Genomic DNA, 21,961 nt, shown 5'->3' on the forward strand with positions numbered 1-21,961 from the left:
CCCTCTTTACAAAGTGGAGAAACTTTGGAGATGGAATGTGAGGAGACCGTGGAAGGAGAAGAATCTCAAGATAAAGACGAAGAAGTTGTCATGATGAAGTCAAGATGGCCAGAACAAGAAGCCCATTTAGTCTCCTGTTTTGCCAAACACTTGGTCGACAAAATGACGGAATTGATCAAGAAAAATTGCTATGGATGTCAAAACGATCATCCCAGTCAAATTCAACACGATAAATGTCTGATGTTGAGTCAAGAAGAAAAATTGGACGAATATCTGGACGAAGCTTGGAGTCTCATCTCGAACGAAGACGTGTTGCACCAGTGGTATAAAGACTTGCGTGAACATTCTTGTCCACCATTAACCACTCAAGAGATCCATCGTATCGAAGTTCTCCTGAATCAGAGTGAGGAAACAGAACGAATAACCGTTTATTCGTCAGACATTTTCAAGCAAAAAGTCAGGATCGAATTGACGACTTATTATTACCTGTGAAGAAGAAAACAAATCAATGGATACCTGGGAACTTTATTACCTTTTGAACCACAGTTCGTATACGGCTTCTTGGAATCCTGTCGTCTGTGCTAAAGATGAACTCCCTCATCGCAAACCTAAAGACCATCAAGCTTACGTGATCAACACGGACGACAGTCATCTCCCAGGAACCCACTGGGTAGCCGTCTACTTTCCTCAAGAAGGATGTGTGGAATATTTCGATTCGTACGGATTGCCCCCTTTGGAAGACGATATCATCGACTTTATGAGAAGAAATGCTCAAACCACCCGATTCAATAATGTGAAATTACAAGGCACAGATTCCTTGGTGTGTGGACAGTACTGTGTGTATTTTCTGCATCATCGCAGCCTGGGCTATTCCTTAGAACATTTAGTGACTCATTTCGATCCTCGTTCTTCTGCTAGAAACGATGTGAAAGTAGATCGATGGTTTTGTGACCATTATGCTTATCTTTTGTCTCAAGCTAGGAAACGTAGTGTCCATCAATGGCCTAATGATTTCCAACAGTGGAAATCACAATTTCATTCACAACGTTGTCAGCCCTGTTTAAAGTAGGTTGTAAAATGAGAAAAAAATGTTTGTGATTTGAAAAAAATTGTTTGATGTTATATTGTTGGATTATTGTTAAAAATGTTAGAGTTGTTGTTTAGTGTTAAGTGATTTTTGAATAAAAAATGTTGTGTTTTGAAAAAATGCTTTTGTCTTTTGTTTAGCTATAAGAATGTTGGATTGATGCTCTTTCATTTCTTACTATCCCTCTCATGAACGTTGCGGCTCGAAAAACCGTGTGGGGGATGTTTTCCTTCACGTCCGCGCTTTGACTTTAAGAACCGGTTTGTTCCCAGTCTAACCATCCATTGTCGACTCATCCTCCTACGAAGATGTGCTCCAAACTAGCTAATCTCAACGAAGCCTACGTGAATTTGCATAGAGTCAGACACAGTCTGATACCGAAGCCAGAAGAAATAGAGAATGTGAGAATGTTAAAAATCACTGAAGACCTGATAGAAGAGCTCTTCAGAGAAGAAATGAACAGGGAGAAAGAAGAATGGACAGAGAAGTACAGACTTCAGAGACAGCAGCAACAGCAGCAACAACAGCAGCAACCTGAAGCTGACAGAGGCTTTGTCGATTGCCGTATCGACACCAAAGAGTTCTTCTTCTCTTTCCGAAGAAGCAGACCTATCGCCAGAAAGTCTATCCTCAGAGGACATCGCATTCTTAGAAACTAAAAAAAAGAATGCCATAGCAAACAAAAAACAGCCCTTTTCAGGGCTACCCAATACTCTAGAAAAGAAATAACGATCAATTTGCCAATGTGTGTAGGTAGAGTAGTGTGAAAATAAACACTAACTCTTTTTAAAAAAATGTCAGGGTATGTGTTTGTGTGTTAGTGTTTGTAAGTGATTAAGTAAGTTGGTATGGATAGTAGATTAAAATGATGTCTTTTTGGTGTTTGAGGTGGATATTTAGGGTTAAATTGGATTGCTTTGCGTATGTAAATAGTCTATTGAAGTGATTTATAAAAAATTTTAAAATAGTGATGGGTAGCATAAAAAAGTGAGTGAGTGTTTCTTTTAGCTCCGCGCGTTGTTGTTGATTTTGGTCACGATCTAGGTAAGATGAATTTTATGTTTTTAGGGGATGTTTTCCTTCACGTCCGCGCTTTCAGTATAAATTATAAACTAATCGTCAGTTGGGCCCATCGTCGACCTGTTAACAGCAAGACAATGAATACAAGGATTGTGAAGCTGCTAGAACTCCAGATGCACCTGGAATATGCCAGGCGCATAGTAAACGAACTATCAGCGGAGGCTATCATAGAAGAAGCAAGAATGAAGAAAGAAGAGGAGGAGAGAAGAGAGAGGGAAGAAGAGGAAAAGAAAAGAGAAGAGAGGATGTCGTTCAATATTCCCGAGACAGAGGATTGGGGTGTTGAAGCGAATCATCCTCCCTCTGCGCTCCCCAGAAGAAAGGTGAAAGAAGACTGGGGAAGAAGATGCGTGTGTGGCGCAAGGCCAGGACGGTGCAACCATTAGATAGGTACATCAGGAGTTCAAAAAAAAACCAACAGCCCTTTTCAGGGCTACCCCAATACTCTAGAAAAGAAATAACGATCGATTTGCCAATGTGTGTAGGTAGAGTAGTGTAAATATAAACACTAACTCTTTATTAATAGTGGAAGTGTATGTGTTTGTGTGTTTGTGTTTGTAAATGTTGAAGTAAGTTTGTGTGTTTGTGTTTGTAAATGATGAAGTAAGTTTGTGTGAATAGTAGATTATGGCTTTATTTATTGATTCTTAGCGTATGTAGAGAGTATAGTTAGGGTTATATTATATGAAATGAGAAAGTAGGGGAATGTTTTCCTTCACGTCCGCGCTTTCACTATAAGAACCCATCAAGTTTGTCGTTGGAACCATTCTACGGAAGAACCCAAGAAAATGAGTATTGAACTATTTAATGAGCTAAAGGATAGTTGGTACTGGATGACAGATGCAGCCTATGTGGTGGAAAGGCTAGAGAAGGAGTGGATGCATGAAGTTACTAAGGACTTTGTCAAAAGTCAAGTGACGAGTCTAAAACTTGCCAGGGATCTGATTGTGGACATGATTGAAGAGGAAGTTAAAAAGTTAAGAGGCTTCATAAAACTTGACTATGTGAAAGTCGGTAAACTGAAAGAGGCCCTTGATTATGCTATTGAAGTGAGGTGTTTTTTAAAAGATATTTTGGAGTGGACTGAGTGGTCCTATGTGAAATGGGGTTTAAACCAAATGATGAAAGCAGAGGAGATGATGAGGAAAGTGATGAGAGAACAAGTCAAGATAATCAAAGAAAAGTGGTCAAAGGAAAGAAAAGAAGAAGAAAATAGAAAAAAGGGATGAATTCGAAAAACTGAACACAAACTGGATGAAAATCCAAGAGAAGTTCCGGGCCATGGGCCACCCGGACTGGCTGCCGGAAACAGAAAAGAAAAAGAAGAAAGGAATGTTGGACAAAATAAGAGGATGGTGGAAGAAGTTAAGAAGTTAAAAGAAGAAGAAAAACCCAAAGGCCCTTTTCAGGGCCAGCCATATTTCTCGAAAAGAGATAGCCTTTCCATTGCCTACCCCTTTTTTTATTCTTTTTTTATTTTTTATTTTTTTAAAAAAAATAGAGACCCTCCCTGTTTCAATTTTACATAGACCCTATACAGTCCCAAGGGTTTTTGGCCATGTTAATTCCCATAGACCCTATATTGTCCCAGGGTTTTTGTCCATGTTAATTCCCATAGACCCTATATTGTCCCAGGGTTTTTGTCCATGTTAATTCCCATAGACCCTATATTGTCCCACGATTTTTCTCCATGTTAAATTTACATAGACCCTATATTGTCCCAAGGGTATTTTTAATGATAAGTCCCATAGACCCTATAATATCCCCATTCACTACTCACAAATATAAAAAAAAATAGTGATTTCATCCAACGGGGCAACTTCAGTTGTGGCACTTGAGAGCAGTGAAAGGAAACCAGGTCAAAGAAAAAAGACTGAAAAAATGAGCACGAATGGCAAAACGTCAAAAATATACTGACGCTCACATAGTCAGGCGCGTTGACACAGTCAGTGGATAAAGACCTATCCAAATAGATTTTTACATATATTTGCACAAAATATGAATGCCTTAATCGCAGTATGACAACTCGATTCTCTGCGGGTGGTACGTGAAATTGGCATCTTATTCTTTTAATCTAAATGATCCTGTCAGTCTGTTATTTTTTTATACATGATAACATATATCGTTACAGAGCATTATTTACACAATTTTTAAGTAATAATAATAATAATAATAATGAGGACTTTGTATAGCGCCTAATCTTTAGAAGCTCTAAGCGCTTTACAACATTAGACAACACCTATAAGATAAAAAAACATATAATAATATTATTACAAAAACAAACACCATGAAATTAGAAAAACATTAACAAGTAAAAAAAAACATGCCGAGAATATTTCAGGTAGAAACATTATTAGGTCTTTAAGTTTGTTCTTGCAGTCGAAATAAGTGAATTTTGAGAGCCCTTTTGAATGTGATCACTGTGTCTTTGTGTCTAAGTCCAGTGGGCAATTCATTCCACGTTGCTGGGCCCTGGTATGCAAACGAACGCTGTCCATATGACTTTGTTTTCATAGTGGGAATAATGAGTATACGATTGTCAGAAGAGGAGCATAATTATCTTGCTGGTGTGTAGACAGGAGTGAGGTCGGATAGGTATGTTGGACTAAAGTCCGACAGTGAAACGTAGCACAGAGAACAAATTTTGTGTTTGATTCTGGATCGAATGGATAGCCAGTGTAGGGTACAGAGCAACGGGGAGGTGTGCTCTGATCGTGGTACTCTAAGTATGATCCGAACAGCTGTGATTTGAACTTTTTGAAGTTTCTGGAGTAAATATTGAGATGAACCAGACAGAATTGAGAATGAAAAGAACAGGTACAAGAACAGACCCCTGTTGAACACCACAACATAGATCAACTGGGCTGGAGTGTATTCCATTTGCAGATACAATTTGTGTCCTGTTGACCAAGTAGGACTTGAACCACAGTCAGGCTGTATCATGAATGCCAAATACATGTTGGAGACGGTGAAGTAATATATCATGGTCTATTTGTCAAATGCTGCAGACAAATCAAGAAGGGTTAGGACTGTAATCTTTCCGCTATCCAACGCAGAGAGAATGTCATTAATTACCTTTAGAAGAGTAGTTTCAGTACTGTGGCAAGGGCGATATGCAGATTGTACATTGCTAAAAAGACTGATTGAATTTAGATGAGATACAAGCTGGGATAGAATAACCTTTTCTAAGATTTTTTTATATGAATTTTTATATGAGATTAGAAACTGTGCGGAAGTTCTTTAAATCGTTATGGTCTAGTGTTGGTTTCTTCAACGGAGGCTTTACAATGGCAATTTTGAAAAATGATGGGAATTCCCCGGATGAGAGAGAGGTATTAATAACATCAGATAGTGAAGGCAATACTGGATCTAAGCACACAAGCAGCAGTGATGTTGGAGTTGGATCAAGTTCACATGACTTTGGTACACTCTTCATCAGGATTGTACGTACGAAATCCACAGAGACAGGTTCAAATGCTGTTAATGGTTGCCGCTCAGATGCTGTATCCCAACTGTATGGTGACGACGAGTCAATTGAAATTGTGGTGTCAAGCTTATCTGTAATGGTTTATACTTTGTCATGGAAGATATTTGCAAACATGTCCGGAAGGTCGACTGGAGAGAAGGTAGTTGGAAGGAGTGTTGATTTGTTCCTTGACATTAACTTGTTAGTAATCTCGAATAATAATAATAATAATAATAATAATAATAATAATAATAATGATGATGATGATAATAATAATAGCCAAGTATCTTTTATTTGCATTATTTTATATTTCGTCAATATATGTTTATGTTTAGTTCTTACATGTTAATTTGTGTTATTTTGCCTGTCTTACATTCTGACATGCTGAGCAATAAACACAAATCTGATTATTTTTATTCATACAAAAGAAAATTAACATTGTGGTTAAATTATAATAACAGATTAGCAGCACTACTGCAAACAATCATAATATACCAACTTGTATCGTCCTATTGACAGCCGCTGCTTGCCCAAACTTGATTCAAGCAGATATCCTGCTTACAAAAATTTTAATATAATTTTGGTACTAATATATTTCAAGTACATACTATTTATTGCCCCAGAATAATTGTCCCCTCTTACATCAAAATATTGATGGAAAAAAAAACGAAGAAATTAAAATAACTAACTTCAATATAAAATGATTTGAAATTAATGGAAATTAAAGTATAACAAGTTATGCAAATAGTTAGACTTTGTGTTTTAACCTTGGTTCCGGGATTATCTATTTTTTTCCGGTACTTCGTTTATTCCGGCTTTTTTTCAATTTTTTTCGGGTAAATAGTCTGGCCCGGAATATAGTGCTCTTTCTAGATAAGAATTGGAGCAAAAGCTGCAGTTTCATTGGTTAAAAATAGTACGCGGGCAATTCAACATCGGTAGTGTTAAGATGCCTCCGACAAAAGTTCCTAAACCTAAACTGAAGAAGGGCATCAAAAGGAGGCAGAAAAATACAAAAGCGTTATCAGCGAATGTCTATATAATGGTAGACACTACGTACAGTATTGTAGGTCTAGAATAGAAAACAACCATCAAAGGATTGGATGTACTCTCTCCTGGTGGAGGGAGGATTGGTGCATCTGAGAGGGCATTATTATAAAAAATATAATTATTTATTTCTTATATAGTTATACACAATATGTATAAAAGTACATTCCTTGTCTTAGCGTTTCAGAGAAAACCCGGAGTATATTAAACTATTGAATTTTATAATTCATTACAATTCGTCAAGACCGCTCCGGTGGTCTAGCGGTCCTACTAAAGAAAATGTCTAAATACTGATAAGCCTGACAAAGCCATGCAAAGTCAGATTTAAAAAAAAAGTTTATATTGTTAATTATATTGATGAATCAATTAACTTAGTCGAAAGACTAGTTTTCGACATATTTAAGCAGGTTTAAATGACCGAAAATTGTGCGACAAAGTTCGAATTTCAAACAATCTTAAAGTATTGATAAAGTATGACACAGTCATGTTGGAAATGTTTGTTTTTATTTGATAAATTGTTCTTTCGACTGATTATCGAAAGAAAATTCAATTTTCTATTATATAGTCCACTCTCATGGACTTCTCAACCGACAAATGGCAAACACTTTACCAGGTCTTTCTCACACTCACGATTTAATGACGCATATTTATTACCAGAATAACAGTGTATCAGTATAATTTATGTATAGTATGTATGCTGTATGAATGATATGCCACGAAATGTATAAATTTTTCATTAAAAGGAGACGAGGCTTGCACAATGAGTGGTATATTGTGGATACAGCATACATACTATGCATATATTTTATTTATATCCCAAACAAATTTGCCTTTGGAATGGAGTTTAGACTGATTACGGGCAACTGTGTATTGACCGAGTCCATGAACTGAAATCCCAGCAGAGTGTGTCCACTACAAAATGTAATGTCCTTTTGTGCCTATTCACAATCACCTCTGCATATTGATAAGTTGATTGTTTACAGTTTTGAGTTTCTATTTTTACGCGCATTGATTAAATCAATATAAGTCATGCTTATGATTTATACATGAAAGATGGTTTTTATGAAGAAAGTAGGGCACTACAAACAAAGATTCTTGAATAATGATCGCTCATCAATGCATTGATGTGCAGGCCCATGGATATTAGCGTGGAATAGAATCTAAGCGAAATAACGAGCCAACAGTAGGTTTTTAAAATAATTTAATATATTTAAAGCTGATCTAAGTCATATTCTGCCTTAATTAACATTACTACCAACCATAAAAATTCTCTCTCTCTCTCTCGGTTTGTCTTAATATTTACCATCATCCTTCATAGGTCCAGAGACATTGTGGTATTTCACAAGCGAAAATCCTCTATTCTCGTCTTTTCATGGATTTGTGCATTTATCTTGATATTTTTGGTCAACAGAGAGAGAGAGAGAAATGCTTTTGTATATTTTAAAACTTAATTAATAATAATCGATTTATAAAACCATATAATAGGTTTAAGATACAACATCAACAAAACCTTAAATACACTACATGTATATGCCCCATAACCAAGATATTTACCTTACTGTGTCGACTGGCATTGCAACGCTGTATCATTGGTTATACAGACACTTTAGATAGGTCCCAAGGGAAGTCTACACATACCGTTATGACAAATGATATCTTGTCAGTTACTTGGTGTGATTTCAATGTTTTTTAGCCAGCCCAATTTATTTTTCTTTGTCTCGAGATCATGATCATCTTTTTAGATAAAATATTTTCTTTATCTCAAATTATTTTAAATATAACAGAATTAGAAAATGTTTGCTTTGTCTATTTAAACTTACAATAATAGAAATTATCATTTCTCATACTAGCCAGCCTAGCTGGTCAGAACCGTTTAGTCCTGTGGGTTATTGTGTACCTGCATGATTGTTAGAGTGTCCACCTTGGATGCAGTTGGTCATGGGTTCGATGCCTGGCTGAGTCATACCAGAGACTTATAAAAATGGTACTAACACCTGCCTTGCTTGGCGCTCAGCATTAAGAGGTTAGTGTTAGGACTGGTCGGACTGGTGTCAGAATAATGCCACATGTTTGCAGCATGATGCCCCAGTGCTAGACATCACTATAAACTGCCACACTGCAGACATCGTAGCGGTATGACTGAAAAATTGTTAAAGCTACGTCAAAAATCAAAATCACAAATAATGCATGTATACCTGCATAAGTATAATGCATTTACTGTGTTGAATGAATCATTGCAAGTTGGGTTGGATATTGTCAGAATATTTGTATTGTAATATATTGAATAGTGTATTGCATTACATAATGTAGTATATATATTGGTAAAATACTGTAGAAAGCTCAAAATTATTTTAATTAGTTCACAAGAAATTAATGTTTCATATAACTTGAATTTCTCTTTGTATAGGCAATGACTGGGAAGAATATTTACATATGCGTGAGTCAGAGCTACATTAAATAGACTACTGCTTACTTTGCATCTTTTGTCTATGTTGGTGGCTAGGATGTGATGATGTCAGCAAATGCAGACAGTAAAGTTTATTTTAACATCTGCTAACTTTACCCCACACATTGCATCTCCAACCAATGATAAGGCTATAAATTATTTTTTCATCTTATTTGAGAATTATTCTAAAAAAAATATCACCAAAAAACTTGATTGAAAGTGTAAGAAATGGGGATGATATTTTCCAGCCCTACTTTTATTTCGTCAAATCTCATACATTCTTTAAATCTCCCACTTCTTTACAAATGCATTAGGATCTCCCCTTCCATAAGTAAGTTTCTATTCTAAAATAGATCCTGATGCTAAGATAAGCTGTTTTAAAAATAAAAACTATTTACAGAAATGCCACCTCCACCCCCAATGGTTAATTGACAAGGTCCTGCTATACACATACTGGCCATTACCACATCATATGGTTGGGGGCATTGACAGTGATGGTAGAATGAAAAATGTATTTCTTCAACAAAAGATGTTTGCATTAATGTCATTGGCATGTGTGTTTTTATTTTAGTAAACCCAAAACTTTATAGGACCATATATGGAACAGCCACAATGCCAGTTTGGGGCCTGATTTGTTGGACTACAGCAGACCATAAAAAAGGGGAAATTGTCAGCTTATCTTTTATTTGCTATCTCAAACAGATTGATTGTGTAATCTGACTATTTCCATTAAGAGACTGATGGCAAGTTACAAGTATGCGGTGAGGACTGACAAAAGTTACTGAATACAAAATTTATCAGAAGCCAGAAAAATCTGCTGAGCAACCATTTTTTTTTAATGCAGTTAATTATATGACTGACAAAAGTTGTTGAATAGTTTATAAACAGCAATCATGAGGACCAATTACAGTAATTTATCAGGCAACCAGAAATATATACTGTCTGAAAGCTACAGGGACAACCTCAGATTTTCACACTTTTCAACCCTTGCACAGGTCCTTAAAATACGGGCTCTGGCATTAAAACCATTTTACGCTGTTGTTTTCTGGAGTGGTAATAGTTTTGAGGTATTTTATCCAGGCTTGAAATTAGCCCACTAGCCTGATGCTAGTAAATTTCATGTCAGACTAGTAGTTTTCATAATTTCATTAGTGCAGCGGCTAGTATAGAGTAGCACTTGTTGCCAGGCAACATATTGTGGGAAGGTCTAGAGAAAAGTCAGCAGGACAGGTACATGATTATAAGTCTAGTTAAACTGCAAACATCAATGATCCTGATCTGCTCTAGCATAAATCACCCGCAGATCAGGGTCTATGTTGTTTATTCTCCTGCTTACTCCTAACAAACTGCACAGATCCAGATCTGCCAGCATTTTATTCAATGGCAGATTCGGTTCTGTGCAGTTTGCAGTTGAACTCGACTTGTAAGCGAGTGAATATAGTACTTCTTTAATCTAATAGTCCTTCTGGCTACAAGGAAATATATGTTAATTTCTAGGCCTGAGTACTGTATACATATATGATGAAATATATGTTCATTTCTAGGCCTGAGTACTGTATACCTATATAGATGAAATATATGTTCATTTCTAGGCCTGAGTACTGTATACATATATAGATGAAATATGTTCATTTCTAGGCCTGAGAACTGTATACATATATAGATGAAATATATGTTCATTTCTAGGCCTGAGTACTGTATACATATATAGATGAAATATATGTTCATTTCTAGGCCTGAGTAATGTATACATATACAGATGAAAAATGTTCATTTCTAGGCCTGGGTACTGTATACCTATATAGATGAAATATATGTTCATTTCTAGGCCTGAGTACTGTATACATATATAGATGAAATATATGTTCATTTTTAGACCTGAGTACTGTATACCTATATAAATGAAATATATGTTCATTTCTAGACCTGAGTAATGTATACATATATAGATGAAATATATGTTCATTTCTAGGCCTGAGTACTGTATACATATACAGATGTATATAGTTTCTTACCTTACATGCATACTAAATTGATTACAATTTTACTTCTTGAGAAATGTTATCACAAAATAATATACTTATAGATACTATATACTCGCTTATAAGTTCAACTGCGACCGCTCCGACAGCCAAGTGGTTAAAGCATACACCTCGGATGCTGGAGGTTGTGGATTCGATCCCCAGCCAAGTCATACCAAAGACTTACAAAAATGGTACTTACAGCTGCCTTGCTAGGTACTTAGCATTAAGAGATTATTGTTAGGACTGGTCTACGGCATGATACCCCGGTGCTAGACATCACTATAAACTGCCACACTGCAGACGTAGCGATAGGACTAAAAATCCAAATCACATACACACAAGTACAACTGCAAACAACATAGACCCTCATCTGCCAAGGTGCATTAATGTGCAGGCAGATCATGGTCTGTATTGTTTGTCATACTGATTACTTACAACAAACTGCATAGACCTATATCTACTTGTGTATTATGCTATGGCTGATCTGAGTCCGTGCATTTTGCAGTTTTTCTCATAAAGAAGTACATATGGTATTTGAAACTAGATACATATTAAAGATATATCCGTTATAGTTAGAAGGCTAAATATTTGATCTACATTCTATTCCTGTCATGCACAACTAAAAGGTCCTGCTGATGCTTAAATTATCATAGCATTTTGCGGGAGAGAAAGATGGCCATGTTTCTTGCATATTGTACAGACATGAAATATAATGTCTGAATTGTTGTTCTGATAGGCTTCTTTCAAATTTATTAAGTTATTTTGCATTTGTCTTATTTAATGACAAGACAACACATGGTGCACACAAAATCATACATACATACATACATACATATATATATATATATATATACTACAAAAGCTTCTAATCGTGATGTGATTGTATGGGTGTTACTGTACTAGTGCCTTGTTTTCTAGGTGTGGCTGGACTACCTGTTGAACCTGACACGACTTAGCCAACAGGCTGGAGATAAAGCCAGAGAAGAAAAGACATCCATCATAAATCCAACTCATGTGAAGGCAGTTACTAAGGTCAGTCCATATTGGTGACAAATTAATCATCTTTCATTGCAATACAGTACCTAATTGGCATAGTGGTCCAAATAACAAAACAGAATTTTTTTATTTAGCAAATAAAATACAAAGCAGTTGAGCATTTTGGTTCACTTGAGCCATATAAGTTGGAGCTTGTGAGGATTATGTTTACAATCATTCTAGAAATGATCTTCATAGCATCCTATCCATGGCATATAACTTCTTTTTAAAATGCTTTCAATGTGTGGCATTTTGGTTTATAATATCACCACGACAAAATTCGTAGCTTGTGAAATTTATTATTCTGTGTGAATATTAAGCCCTGAATAAGCAGTGGATTTGCATATTTTAAATCTACATTTTTTTTACTAAAAAGTGCATGTAGACATTTCTAATGTCTTCAAATTATACAAAACAATATAATTTTATGCATTTAGTCCAAAGGTGTCAGTTTTGACTCCTGTCCTTAGCACAGTCCATGCATGTTCAATTAGTATAAACTATGCTGTCAGTTCAAGTTCCAGATGATTTTGATGCATTTGAAATGATAGTACTTGATCACTGATAGAATACTCACTCGAAATCATGTAATCAAATGCACCTTATGCTAGTCTTGGTCACTAAGGGGGCACTCACCAGTTATTATGTACTTTTGAGAGAGTGACCTACGTAAGGTGAAGTTGTTCACATTCAAAATATGCACAATGGAGAGAATGTTGGCATACCTCTATGCTACATTAATGTAATGTGGATGATATTTCTTTGGAAATTGTACATGATTTAAGCACACTGCTGACTAAAATGACTGCTCCCTTGTGCTAAAAAAATCAGCCTGAATTAGTCTAAAGTACACTATCGATAGCAGCTATTAAAAACGGGAAAATGAATTTTGCCAGACTAGACAATACCAGCTTCTGAAAGTGCAGTGAATGAATTACCAAATATATCAAATGTAAAAAAAAGTTATCTGCTCTTTTTTTATACAATTTACCTCTGAAGTTAGGAAGTGACAATGACCAAGTAGAGCTAGCACTTTTTTGAAAGGTGCACATCTGGAGCAAGGCCAAGCTGTATACTCTATAACCCATATTACACCCATCAATCATACATCAAAATAGAGGGAATTAAAGGTTCTTTAAATTATACCTAAGATATACAAGGTCTTTTTTTAAATAGCCAGTATAACCAGTAAGGAAAGCTGGGGAAATTCTTTTTCTTCAAATTCTAACCCTATGCAAAATACGAAACTAGAGCGCCACCTAAGGCATTTGCAGAGTGCTCCCAATGCACATGATTCACACAATTTTTTTTTACAAATTTGTGCACTTGGAAAGCTATGATGCACAAGAACTCCAGCATATTTATTGCATGTCACACATATGAAAATGTTCTCTGCACGGTATACAACTTTATTCAACCATTCACTCTTAAAATCCTTTTAGAAATGGTTTAAATATTGTAATGCTTGTCGTGACTTGTATTTTTTTTATAACTGTATACACATCTGACTTCTTTGCGCAGACATGAATTTGAAACTGAATTTGATTGGTCCCCGTAAGAAGCATTGTGTCTTGGTTTTGAACCTTGCATCAAGAAAGCTTTACAACTGCACATTTATAATATTTAGAAGACTCACCATTCCCACCATTTTTCAACTTCTTCTCGTGGGTCGGTGATTCTTAAATCCTACAACAACAACAACAACCATTGTTCAATTTCAGATGATGCGTTCATTCAGTAAATATGGGCTGATTATAGTAATTTATTTTGTAAAGTTAGGAACTATATCAGATTATTACAGCTGGGAAAGTGTTAGTGGAGTTACCAGTGATTGATTTTGAACCCAAAATGGCATGAAATACAAATCCGATTTACATGCTGGATGGATAAAAACGTACATACCAGTTAACCCCTCATTTCTTCAGTATTTTGAAATTAAATGTAGAAAAGGCAGACAAACAAGCCGAATTAAAACTACAGACAGTTTAAAAGTAGAGTTTCATGTTTCATTTCTTTTCTTATTAAAGTTGAGCCCTGTAGGATCATGTGCTACAAAACCATATAGCCCTTGTATAAAGGTTACGATATATCTAATAAATGGGAATCTAAAAATGAAATTAAAAGACAAAGATCAAAATATTGGCACTAATGGACTTAAAATCCTAATACAGCATTATGTAATCGGAAATGTGGTATAGTACTATAGTAGTCAGCAGAGTGCTAATCCAGGACTTTGGATCTTACGTTAGGGACAAGTCTTATTTTGAAGCAGAATTATCCAAAAGACAATACCTGTGAGTTGTAAAACAATAATCATAGACAAGGAACACATTAAGCTGAGAAACAATTAACAATTTAATGATTTTACATATAAAGGCAAATCTTTTAAAGAAATTATTTCAGTAGGGGTCTTATAGAATGGATTAGGAAAAAAAGAGAGATGGATATTGAAGTGTTATGTAAATTTTGAACTATGGCTGTTTTATCCTCCCCATCACTTTTGAGACAAAGGGGGAAATCCCCCTTAAGATAAAACCAAGGGAACATTTGTCATTTTTTACATTCAAAAGGCATGAATAACATCCCAACTCAGTTATGTTCTAAACATTTTGTGTTTTGCGGTATTCACAAATTTCCCCATTGAATCCTTTAAAAAAATACAGTTCCAAACCAGGGAGTAAATTATCTAATTTATTAAATTTGTATTTAGAGCTTTGGAAATTAAACTTACTGTGAGATATCACACACGTTTGTGTGTGTGTGTGAGTTTCAGTTCTGGATACAGCCTTGATTCTGACTTTAGAAGATTCTAGAAACAAATTTTGTTTACAGTTTGTAGGAAATTTCCATTAAGATGGCAAAGTATTTTTAGAAAATGGTTATTGTGACATACAAGTGGGGATCTATATACAGTTTTCATCAGAATTATTCTTTCCTATTTCAACATCTGTCTTGTGGAATCAGCCTTTCAGTTTTAATTTGAGAGAATTTCCTTATTTATTCATTGGAACTACAAAGTGATCATTGCCTTTTTGGACTAAATCACTACTTTGTGATTATTCCTAATTCATTTAAAGACATTCTGGATTATATCATTGTGATACAGATCTGTTCTGACTCATCCATCTATATGTATTTATGGAATATTCACCAAAGTAATAGCAGGAGTAGATGCAACTCATTGGATTTATAGCAACTGTGAACAACAAGCAAAAAACTGCAAAGAAAACTGGCAAAATGGCTTGGTGATGACCCAGAGATGTATGCCGTAACAACTTATCTTCATGGGTTAATGAATATATCAAACATTTTGTTGAATTGTCATATAAAATCAGATTGACTTTTATTTGGCAGTTGATCAGTATAGTGTCAGATTTCTTATTATTTAAGGACTTCAACTTATTTCTCAAAATGTTATTTTTGTTTTTTACAGACAGTATACAAGGGCTGCAAGGGGTGAGAGAAACTGGGAGGCTTATGCTGTTTGTTTCAGGTGTGAATCACACAAATGGAGCTTAACTGGGAGGCTTATGCTGTTTGTTTCAGGTGTGAATCACACAAATGGAGCTTCTCTGCTGGAAGAAACTTTCTTTTGATGAAGAAACCTGACAGTTGAATTCATATTTTTATGCTTCCTTTTGTTTTTAATCTTTTTTGTAAAAATGAGAACATAACAAATGCAGTGCAACCAGTCCCACTGTATACCTGTTTAGGAAAGGACACCATTTCAAAAAAGGATTGGTTTCAGGAAGCACCAATAAAAACATGCTTGTTTTCTGTTCTAAGGACACCTGTCCAATATGGAAAGATGATGGTAATTATAACTACATGTAAGGGACAAGAAAATAATACAAGAAGAAGTATATGCATGGTTTCATCGCATGCTGCCTTTCCACCAGAATTGTAGGTCATCATTAGATATTATTCTAAACTGTATCCTTGTGTTGATGACAATTACTTTTCATCTTTAGCACAAGAAAGATCCATGCTTGGCACATAGAAAACCCCAAGAAAAATAAAATATAAAAGATCATTGTGGTTGATTTTAAACTGAACTGAGTGCATTCCAATCTTACTCTATAGAAAGTGCTCACTGCTCATTAGGTGATTAATTTCATTTGTTGGCAGATATGTCTTACTGAATTTGATTGGCTTTGGTATGAAGAGTCCATGCTCCATGATCACTGACAGAAAATGTATAGAAGAAAAGATGAAATCTTCAGTGGAAACACTGCTGCTTTTGTTTCCAAAAATGGTGTACAGGGAGGAATTTTTTTTAAGACTCAAATGCCCAAAGTAAATTCTAGAGACGACTGGCTACTCGACCATGATCAAGTCATAGGCTGTCTGCATGAACGTCTGATAGTGATAAAAGGTGCTTAGGTCATGGATTTAATAGTTTATGTGATAAATATTCACTGTTCCATCATTTTATACTTTGAATCAGTAGTCACACTAGAGTATGATTTACAACAAATTTCTTCTCAAATAAGCAACTGACCATTTGATATTGGTGGGGTGGGGAATTTAAGTCTTCGGATAGCTTGCAAAAATTATTCTTGCTCTTGACTTATAAAAAAAAAATATCCTGTTATGTTGAGATATTAGAAAAAAACATCTTAGCTCAGAAGAAAATCAAAGTCCCCTCCCTGTCCCAGCAAGTAAATAGCCAGTCCTAAATGACTGACCTGAACAGTGGGAAATATTTATTGCAGAAATTAATAAATCCAAAACCTGAGTGCTGATGACACGTATTTCAATTTCTTAAATGAACAAGACAGGTATTTACAACCCATGCTTTTTCTAAATGAATTTACTTTTTGATCTGGTATGTGCAAATGGGCCCAACTGTTTTTCCTTTTTTGGCATAAACATTGCACCATAACCATCATAAAAATAATTATTCTAGTTTCAGAGACTTGTTAAAATTTGCTGATTTGCCATTTTTGTCTTGTCTGCATTTAAGTGGAGTTATGTCATATCCCAGGCAATTAAACCAGCCATCATCCACAATATCATTGTTGGCCTGCCTGTGTTTAAGCAAAGTAGAGCTATGTCATATCCCACGCAGCTTGGCCAGTCATCATCCACATTGTCATTACGTGTTTGCCTGCTCATTGTCATTTTGAGTTTGCCTATGCATTGTCATTCTGGGTTTGCCTACGCATTGTCATTCTGGGTTTGCCTACACATTGTCATTCTGGGTTTGCCTACGCATTGTCATTCTGTGTTCGCCTGCGCATTATCATTTTGGGTTTGCCTGCGCATTGTCATTTTGGGTTTGCCTACGCATTGTCATTCTGTGTTCGCCTGCGCATTGTCATTTTGGGTTTGCCATCGCATTGTCATTTTGGGTTTGCCTACGCATAGTCATTCTGGGTTTGATGTCGCATTGTCATTCTGGGTTTGCCAGCATTTAAGTGCAGTGAAACTATGTCATATCCCTAGCAGCTTAAACATTCATTTTCCACATTGTCGTTGTTAGTTTGCCAGCATTGAAATGAAGTGAGTGGAGCTATGTCATCTCCCAGGCAGCTTAACCAGTCTTTGGTGTGCCTGTGTTAATTAAAGTGAAGCTATGTCGTATCCCTGGCAGCATTAACCAGTCAACACCCACTTTGTCATTGTGGGCATACCTGTGTTTAAGTGAAGTGGAGCTATGTCATATCCCAGGAGCTTAACCAGTCATCATACATTTTGTCGTTGGTGTGCATGTGTTAAGTCCCTGGCAGCTTAACCAGTCAACATCAAAATTGTCACTGTTGGCTCGACTATGGTAAAGTGTAGTGGAGCTTTGTCATATCCATGGCTGTTTTAACCAGTTCTCGTCCACAATGTCTTTGTTGTTAGCATTACAAAAAGCTTATATTTAAGTCCATATTTATCACAATATTGACCGTGATGCAATGAAACTTTGTTAAGTCCTTGAGAAATTATAGCCATAGTACCAAAAGTGGGTTACTGTAATCTACTTTTCACAATCAAGTAGTCATGCTTTGCTTGTTGGTGCAAGCTTTTCAGTTCTCCGACAGCTTAATTCTTGAAACTGATCACTGCTGTATAAACTGATAAAAACAGAAATGAGTACAGCAAGGCATCTTGACAAGTTAGCACTGCAAATTTACTGGATGTAACTGAGAAAGCAACAACTTTGTTTAGTATACAGGCAGCTTTATATCAAATTACACACTCAAAATCTGCAGTATAAAAATTTTTTAATCTTGAGGAACTTGGGTATGTATGCAAGAAATAAGTACTTGTATAAAAGTCAATACAATTTCTAAATGTCAATCATCAATTTGTAATTTTAAGAAAAAATGGCTACCGTACATACTCACTTATAAATTGATTCTGAATCATGTAGAGTAGAGGTCTTACAAGAGTGACATTTTAAAAAATTGGATAAAATGCATGGGTAATATTGGTAAATCTAGATGTTTGCAGGTCACAAAAATACCGTGAATTAAAATATTTTTTTGTTTTCATGCCACTGTTCCCATTCAAAAATGTGTATATTGCATGCACTGTGTTCATCCATTTCATGATGATATTCATTACACAATATTTTTATCTTCAGTTTTTTGTTGTTGTGGTAGTTGTAAAATATTGCAGGTAACTTAAATATTGTCCACTGTAAAGTAAAGTGTCTATCAATGTTGTTTTCTGTGGGTGTTTACTAGCAAGTATATTGCTTCCATTTTCATACAAGTCCTAATAACATGTATTAATATTTGTGTTTGAATGCAAAACAAGTTGTATTCTCATTATCCACAAGTTAGATTTTTAATTCCTAAGTGATATTTCTGCCATTGTACGTGACCCAACAAGACCTTGGCTTTTTAAAGGCAGCACTCACTTGTTTTCAAGTTGACAATCCTTTGATTGAACCTCAAATTAAGTACATGTACTTGTTCAGTGCCATGTAGAGTTCTACATCGTCCAGTGAATGTTTGACCTTAATCACATTTAGCTTGCAAAGACAGCATCCTCTTTATTTTCCCACATGACAAACCTTTGATTGAGCCTCACATCTGATACTTGTTTAATGCCAAGAAACTGAAGGTAGTTATTTCAACTCCCTGTAATCTTTCTTCACAATTGACATGTGTTCAAATGCGTCCTTCAATATATTTCACATACTGTATTATCAAAGTGTTACTTAAAGAGCCCAAGCTAATGTCTACATAAACACCCATATATGACAGAGATGCCAAGGAAAATGGAGTTGAGTGATTTGCAATGACTAGACCACAATGGAGAATTTCAGAACTTTATCCGACAATGAGGATGAATTCTTGGACTTTGTACCTGATGACATTAAGATAGTGACATTTATAGGATACTGTGAATCACAAAAATGTGGACTTGACTTTCATTGTTTATTTGTAAGATGCAGTGAATTAGCATTGTGCAGGATACTGTGAATGACAAAATTATGGACTTGACTTCCATTGTTTATTTGTAAGATGCAGTGAATTAACATTGTGCAGGATACTGTGAATGACAAAATTGTGGACTTGACTTTCATTGTTTATTTGTAAGATGCAGTGAATTAACATTGTGCAGGATACTGTGAATGACAAAATTGTGGACTTAACTTTCATTGTTTATTTGTAAGATGCAGTGAATTAACATTGTGCGGGATATTGTGAATCACAAAAATGTGGACTTGACTTTCATTGTTTATTTGTAAGATGCAGTGAATTAACATTGTGCAGGATACTGTGAATCAGATCATTATGAACTATTTTTATAGTTACGTGACCTGTAATTGAATTCATGGATTCATCATGAATGGATGTAACATTTCAAACATTATGGTTTTTAATGGATTAAATTATGAGAAACTTTTAAGTTCTGAATTTTTTACCTATTCCAATAAAAAGTAATTCTATTTTCTATTGGGTCTGTCTGTCTCTCTCTCTCTCTCATTTATTTTTCCAAACTGCAACTTGGAGACTCACTGACAATTCACCCTTTAAGACAGATCTTAAGGAGGTGCAGATCTGACTTGCAGAAAACTCCCTGACTTACTGATGGGTCAAAGAGAACTTGGCTTCATGTAATCCTCGGGGGTTGGGGGGTTGACTTATAGTTCAGTTGACTTATAAGTAAGTATATATAGTAATCATTTCAAAGGCAAGCAGACTCTTAACATTTTGAACACGGCATTAATCCGGTATATATGCAGTGATGACGTCTCTCATTTTCTATATTTTGTTCTTCAAACTGTATTCACCTACTGTGTTGGTCACAAACTCTCTTTTGACTCATTTTATGGGCGCTGGCCCCATGCACCTGCATGTGATTTAAGCTAACTGTGATTATACAATTTACTGTATGAAATAATAGTAATAATAATACTTTATTTACATTATTCATTGAGCTAATTATGCACTAATGTCCCATAAGGCTTCATGATTAATAAATGGACATGGTGTAGTAATGAAATGTTAAAAAAAAACCCAACTAAAACAGAGTTGAGGGTGCATTGTCTGGCACACACATATTTTACTAAAAAGATATACAGCTGGTACAAATAAAAACATCAAAACACGAGACAAATAACCACAAAAAAGTAGAAACAAAAGTGAACATTTAGTTAAAAATGTAAAATTAGCTGTTTGATCCTGCTTTAAATATGGAAAGACTTTCAGATCACTTTACTTCAATGGAGGGAGTCCCTCAGGTGGCCGAGTGGTTGAAAGCGCTCACCTTTACCGATTATTGCCATCTATGTGGGTTTGAGTCTCTGGCTTAACCAATAAGTGTATGTGAAAACGCTGCAATTAGCTTCCTGTAGGTTGGTGGCTCTTAAAAATGATGCTTTCCCAGGTCCCACCATTTATGCTGGCTGCCATGTTTAGCCTAGATTGCACAGAGAAATGGTGTTAAACTAGAAAACAATTTCCAGTGGTAATTGATTCCATTTAGTAGATCCAGTAAAAGTAAAGGATGAGACTAGTGCATTAGTTCTTGGCTTAGGAAGTATGTAACCTAGATTTGGCATTAATGTAAGTATGTACTGATACTATTGCCAACTGAAATAAGCATATCGCTTCAGTAAGGTCTTAAATTATGAACAGCTTTATAACCAAAAATGGTGTCATTGGATCAGTAGCCATTGTGTTTTTCAAAGTTTTATTATATAGTAATAACTAGATTGCATGCATTAACCCCATACAGTACAGATTATATGATTATTACAAATCGATTTAATATAACAGGGGTAGTTGACATTTCTGTAACTTGCTGCAGTTGACCCCCATCCCCACCAATTGACATCACAAGATCCAATAACTTATATCAGCACCATACTCATATAGTCTTTATATCAAAACTCATATTTACTCAACATGACTAATATGTGGAGCAAACTTCCAACTTTAATCAGGTCATATCAGACACTGGATCTGCACCTTACTATCTCTCATGTAGCAGTACAAAAGATTGCATAATTTCAGTACTCTTAAATATGGTCTGTCATGTGCTTTGTTCAGGCATATAGGTATAACAGACGATGACAATAAAATCAGTGTCCCCTTAAATGCTGTTCTGAGCAGCTCCTATGGAAACACTATTGCTGTAGCCAGTGACCAACAATCATGGTGCAGTGTTGCTGTAAGTTAGTTATCAAAGATTGCTTGCTGACTGATACAAATTGGCCATTTCGTGTTGATTTGTGTGATACACCTGCTGCCTGGACCGTCTTTTCTGTCTGCTGCATTATGCCATTGCTCACATTTTCGATCATCTTCCTTATTCATGGAGCGTCT

The 21,961-nt window shown here is 35.6% G+C and overlaps 1 long non-coding RNA gene across 1 annotated transcript; it reads left to right on the plus strand.

Moving 5' to 3' along the window:
• Nucleotides 1-6,524: 6,524 nt before the first annotated feature.
• On the plus strand, nucleotides 6,525-20,039 carry LOC149808195 (uncharacterized). Its single transcript, XR_016424162.1, has 3 exons — nucleotides 6,525-6,678; nucleotides 12,069-12,182; nucleotides 15,619-20,039. It is a non-coding gene; the product is annotated as an uncharacterized LOC149808195 (long non-coding RNA).
• Nucleotides 20,040-21,961: the final 1,922 nt, after the last annotated feature.

This window comes from Sinohyriopsis cumingii, chromosome 1 (genome assembly GCF_028554795.1).
Source record: "Sinohyriopsis cumingii isolate HCF-2022 chromosome 1, ASM2855479v2, whole genome shotgun sequence".
Classification (NCBI taxonomy): Eukaryota; Metazoa; Mollusca; class Bivalvia; order Unionida; family Unionidae; genus Sinohyriopsis; species Sinohyriopsis cumingii.